The 6,212-nt window shown below is 44.5% G+C and overlaps 1 long non-coding RNA gene across 1 annotated transcript in view; it reads right to left on the reverse strand.

The window, feature by feature from the left end:
• Nucleotides 1–3,846, reverse strand: part of LOC119937521 — a 270,891-nt gene extending 267,045 nt beyond the window's left edge. The window contains exon 1 of the long non-coding RNA XR_005454143.1: nt 3,761–3,846. This is a non-coding gene — a long non-coding RNA (uncharacterized LOC119937521). The remainder of the gene's footprint in view (nt 1–3,760) is intronic.
• Between the last annotated feature and the right edge of the window lie 2,366 nt (nt 3,847–6,212).

Here is a 6,212-nt window from a genome sequence, read left to right on the forward strand (position 1 = left end):
AGAGGAAGGGAGAGGAAGGAAGGAAAGAACAGGGCTTTGCACGTAGTAAGCACTTAATAAATGCCATCATTATTATTATTCAATACATCACGAATATGCACATAAGTGCTATGGGGCTGAGGGTGGGGTGAATATCGAGTGCTTACAGGGTCTGAGCACTGGGGCCAAGACTCAAACTGTGAGCCCCATGTGGGACAGGGACTGTGCCCAACCTTATTAGCTTGTCTCTAACCCAGAGCTTAGTACTGTGCCTGGCATATAATAAGCACTTAATACCATAGACACACACACGTTTGGCTGCTCTGTTGCCAACACCAGTGACAGCTGCACGTACTAGTAGAAAAAGGCAACCAACACTTTGAAACAAATGGGAATGGATGCAATATCTCCCATCCGTCCGCTGAGGCTCCTCAGTCAAGTAGAACTTGCGAAAAAAAAACCTTAATAATTGATCAAAATGTATTTTCTTGAAAAACCAGCAGTATATAAAGGTTAGAGACAACGTCACCAGTGCTTAGAACAGTGCTTGGCACATAGTAAGCGCTTAACAAATATCATTATTATTATTGTCATTTTGGAAATTGTACAGTTTGGGTGTAACAACTCCTTTTTCGGCAGGTCATAAGGGCTGTTTCTTGCTGGATTCGATCCTTCAAGCGGAGGGACGGTTGAGAAAAATCCCTTTTTTAATTTTCAGGAAGTGTTGCATTGTGTCTACAGAGCTTCCCCAACTGCTTTGTGGCTCCCTCCTTTCGGTTCGGGAGCTGGCTTCTCACAGTCAAGGAAGGATGATGTCCCCTACTTGGCTGCAAGGCTAGACTCCAAGTGGTGAAAGAGTCACCCAGTGACAAATGGAAAACTAACAGGATCAAGTCAAATGTAGAAATAGACGAAACAGCACATAAAGTAAATTCAGTTTCCTTATAATGTCAGGGTTGTATTCTTGACAAGGCCCACGTTCAGGAAAACTCACATTACAGAACGTGCTCCCTAACCGATCCCAAAAGCCGCACACTCCTTTTCTTGGAAATCACATCACGTTTCATCCGGCAGACTTGTGTTTGCAGGATGAAATAGCCAGTTGACTTCTATTCAAAATTCATAATGAAAATATATGTTCTGAGAGAACTGAGTATTCTCGTTTTTTCCCCCAAAAAAGGGGGTGGGCAGCTTGTCTTTGGAAGGTCCTATTTCTCTTCCCCTTCCTCTATTCCCTTCATTCTTCTGTTCACTTCCTCTCACCGAATCAACGGTAATGTACTGAGCGCTTACTAGAGAGAAGAGACTACGTATTTTTCTTCTCTGGTAATCACCCTAGCATTCAGTACAGTGCACAGCACACAACAGCTCCTGAACCAATACTTGTGATTATCACGGTGTGGGTAAAGCAAACAGCAGGTGTTCTGCTAATCCGATAAACAGACAGTCCCCCCTTCCATCTCCCTGTTGGAAGTGGTTGCCGGGAAAGTCTGGAATCTTCCACCCTTAGTTAACGAGAATTTATGAGGAACAGGGAACTGCCACCTCCACAGCCTGGCAGATAGCAAAACTTCTACTGGAATACTCTCTCCCTTTAATATCTCTCTCGATATGTTTCACAAGTGTCTTTTCCCACCCCTCAGGAAGCACCAAGATTTATAGCTGGATATAATTATGGCTGCTAATAACTTAATTATTAGTATGGCAAATGGAAATTCAGTAGACTTCTTTCCCTTAATGAGCTCTGACAGCTATAAGGGACCTCACGGCAATAGAAACATATTTCTGTCACATTAATAAATATTCAGATTACACTGCCATCTGGACTGTATTCCAAGGAATCTTCGGAACAGAAAAATTATTTGATGGCCAAAGCTGGAAAATCTCGCTCTTTCCCTCACACAGGAACGAGCAGATGGCTTCCACTTCACCTCCCTTTTTCCTCTCGCTCCTGACACTTAGGGTGTCAGGTTGTTCGCAATCTGCAAGACCTGAGATTTATCTCTAGTACATTTGTGGAGAATTCTTTAAGGTTTTCCTAACACTGAAGGCCTAAGGGCAGAGGTTATCCTGCAGGTATGCTGGGAATGGCTATCTGAGAAGCATCACGGCATAATGGTTAGAGCACGGGCCTGGGAGTAAGAAGGTTACGGGTTCTAATTCCAGCTCCACCACTTGTCTGCTGTGACCTTGGACAAGTCACTTCACTTCTCTGGGCCTCAGTCACCTCGCCTGTAAAATGAGGATTGAGACTGTGAGCGCCATGAGGCACAGGGACTTTGTCCAACTCGATTTGCTTGTATCCACCCCAGTGCTTAGTAATAATAATAATAATAATGACGGTAATTGTTAAGCGCTTACTATGTGCAAAGCACTGTTCTAAGCGCTGGGGAGGTTAAAAGGTGATCAGGTTGTCCCACGGGGGGCTCACAGTTTTAATCCCCATTTTACAGATGAGGTAACTAAGGCCTAGAGAAGTTAAGAGGCTTGCCCAAAGTCACACAGCTGACAGCGGAGCCAGGATTCGAACACGTGACCTCTGACTCCAAAGCCCAGGCTCTTTCCACCCAGCCATGCTGCTTCTCCATGTACAGAAGTACAGTGCATGGAACGTAGTAAACACTTAATACCATCATTATCTCTCTAGGAAACTAAATCTCTGAGCTTGACTTTCCCCCTTCACGATGGCCAAGGAAGCATCAGTGCACAGAAGAGGTGGCAAAGGGGAAAAACAGGCTCCCCGCTCCCATATGCCTCCTTTAAGTAGAAAAAGTCTGCAGAGGAAGCAAAAGCAGACTTTCTTCATTCACTCATTCCATCATAATTACTGAGTGCTTACTGTATACCAAGCACTGTCCTAAGCACTTGGAAGAGTACAATATAACCATAAACAGATACATTCCCTGCTCACAATGAGCTTACAGTCTAGAGGGGAGACAGACCGACGGAAATAAATGACTGATATGGACATAGGGGTGGGGCTGGGAAGGGGGACGAATAAGGGGAAGAATTCAGGGCGATGCAGAAGGGAGTGGGAGAAGAGGAAAGGAGGGCTTAGTCGGGGAAGGCTTCTTGGAGATGTGTCTTTAAAAAGGTTTTGAAGAGTGGGGGAGAGTAACTGTCTGTTGTATTTAAGGAGGGAGGGAGAGGCCCAGGCTAGAGGCAGGACAGGGGCAAGAAGAAGGTGGCAAGAAGGTCATGAAGAGATGTTAAAGGAGAGAGAAACACTTCTGGGTCATATGTACATACTTTCCTCCACGCTGCCCCTAACCAGGCCCCTAAATGGCCCACACTACAGCGACTGACAAATTCATTCATTCATTCAATCATATTTATTACAAGGAAGTACAAGGGAAGTACAAGGTGGCAACATATAGAGACAGCCCCTACACAACAGTGGGCTCACAGTCTAGAAGAGGGAGATAGAGAACAAAACAAAACATATTAACAAAGTAAAATAAATAGAATAAATATGTACAAATAAAATAGAGTAATAAATACATACAAACATATATACATATATACAGGTGCTGTGGGGAGGGGAAGGAGGTAAGGCGGGGGGGGGATGGAGAAGAGGAGGAAGGGGAGGGGAGGAGAGAGGAAGGAGGGGGCTCAAATCACACTTTGGTGCTCTCCGTGAGGAGAAGAGAAAACCGTTACCCCTTTTCCCTCCGTAATCCGGGCTGGCATTCCCACATGATGTGTTACTTGTACCTACGTAGACACCTGTATTACTATTCCAGGAAGGAGAGTGAAGGAGGAAGGGAAAGATTTAACTTACTGATAGTCAAGGATGGATCGGTCTTCGTAACCCAGGTCCGGAAATACAGGTCTGTGCTCCCTTCTATATGATTGAAATCAGGTTGAACCTTCTTGTGCCGTCGAAATGTCTGCAAGAGGGGAGAGAAATCAAATGTTTAAGGGAGCTTTTGATGGTTCTTCTTTCATTCATTCAATCGTATTTATTGAGCACTTACTGTGTGCAGAGCACTGTACTAAGCGCTTGGGAAGTACAAGTTGGCAACACGTTATGGGCAACTGTGGGGGGAAAAGAGGCCTTGTTGTTCATCTGGAAGGATCCGACGAGCTGCAAAGCTGGCTGTGACATAGTAACATCCAAGTCCTTATATTACCATGCCTTCCATAGTTCATGCATTTATCATTCCCTCTGTAATTTATGTGGCTGTCCATCTCCCCTTCTAGATCGTAAGCTCCTTTACCACGGGGATCTTGTATTCTGAATCTTTCCTACTCTCCCATGCTCTCAGTAGAGTTCTTGGCATAGAGAAGGTGCTCAAATGCTCTCGATTTATTGATCGGTGAACTGAAGTTTAGAAAATTTAGATTCATTTTACAATTAAACAGTGCTAAGCCCTTACATGGTGGAAGGATGTGTGGTTCCAAACTGAAAAAGAAAAAAAAAACCCAGCTGAAGCCACAGGGAGCTGAATGTACTGATGTCACCTGACATCCCTATTCCTGAGGCACAATTCCGGGAGATGAGAAGAAGGGTAGAATCTCTGACCTCTCCTAGCCCCTTGGCATTGCTCCCTTTAGTCCCCTTAGTTACGCCCAGATCCGGAAATCTATTTATTTCTATTAATGACAGCCTCCCCACCTAGACTGTCAGCAAGTTGCCGGTAGGGAACGTGTCCACTAACTCTGATGTACTGGATTCTTCTAGACTGTGAGCCCACTGTTGGGTAGGGACCGTCTCTATATGTTGCCAACTTGTACTTCCCAAGCACTTAGTACAGTGCTCTGCCCACAGTAAGCGCTCAATAAATACGATTGATTGATTGAGTCTCCCAAGCGCTGAGTACAGTGCTCTGACCAAAGTGAGCGCTCCATAAATATCACTGATTGACATAAAGATTCCAGCTTCCCTCCCCTGCAGCAGCTCTGGATAAATCTGAAATCCCCTTCTCTGTCTTCTATGAAAATATGAAGTATTTATAACAAAAAACATTAGATGGGGGACCCTGGGAGACCTTACTTAGTCCTCCATGGCTTGAAGCTGGAGTAATTATCGTAGTTTTGACAGCAAAAACGAACGGCCTGAGACAAGCTTTAATAATAATAATATAGATAATAATACCCCGGCCCACGTCCTTCTCCTGGCCTGGAATGCCCTCCCTCCCGACATCTGCCAAGCTGGCTCTCTTCCTCCCTTCAAAGCCCTACTGAGAGCTCACCTCCTCCAAGAGGCCTTCCCAGTCTGAGCCCCCTTCTCCCTCTCCTCCTCCCCATCCCCACCGCCCTACCTCCTTCCCCTCCCCACAGCACTTATGTATATATATTTGTACAGATTTATCACTCTGTTTATTCTATTATTATTATTATTCTACTCATTCTATTTATTACTCTATTCTATTTATTTTGTTAATGATGTGCATTTAGCTTTAATTCTGTTTGTTCTGACGACTTTGACACCTGTCTACAGGCTTTGTTTTGTTGTCTGTCTCCCCCTTCTAGACTGTAAGCCCGTTGTTGGGTAGGGACCGTCTCTATATGTTGCCAACCTAGACTTCCCAAGCACTTAGTACAGTGCTCTGCACACAGTAAGCGCTCAATAAATACGATTGATTAAATGAATGAATGAATAATACTGTTCGGTAAGTGCATACTATACTCCAAGTACTCTAGTAGATACAAGACAACCAGGTCCATCATGGCTCACAGTCTAAGTAGGAGGGAGAAAGGTACTGAATCCCCATTTTGCAGATGAGGGAACTGAGGCACAGAGAAGGTAAATAACTCATGCAAAAGATCACAGAACACAGCAGGTTAATAACAAAGCTGGGATTAGAACCCAGGTCCTCTGAGTTCCAGGCCCATTCTCTTTCCATTAGGTCATGCTGCTTCTCTATAAATATAAAGTAATAATAATAGCAATAATAGGGGGTATTGTTAGGCACTTACTCTGGACTGAGCTCTGTACGAGGAATCGGGGTAGATAATCCCATCAGATACAGCCCCTGTCCCACAAGGGGTTTACAGTCTAAGTGGGCAGGAGAATAGATATTTAATTCCCACTTTATATATGAGGAAACTGAGGCACAAAGTTAAATGACTTGCCAGAGGTCACAGATCAGGTGAGTGGCAGAGCTGCCATTAGAACCCTGGGTTGTTTAGCAGGGTTTTTTGGGGGGGATTATTTTTATGAGAAAAGGTGAGTAAAGGTTGAAAGGCGTCATAAAGAACATGTCCCGGCTGCGACTTTCAGAACCCGA

Source organism: Tachyglossus aculeatus, chromosome 15 (assembly GCF_015852505.1).
Source record: "Tachyglossus aculeatus isolate mTacAcu1 chromosome 15, mTacAcu1.pri, whole genome shotgun sequence".
Taxonomy (NCBI): domain Eukaryota; kingdom Metazoa; phylum Chordata; class Mammalia; order Monotremata; family Tachyglossidae; genus Tachyglossus; species Tachyglossus aculeatus.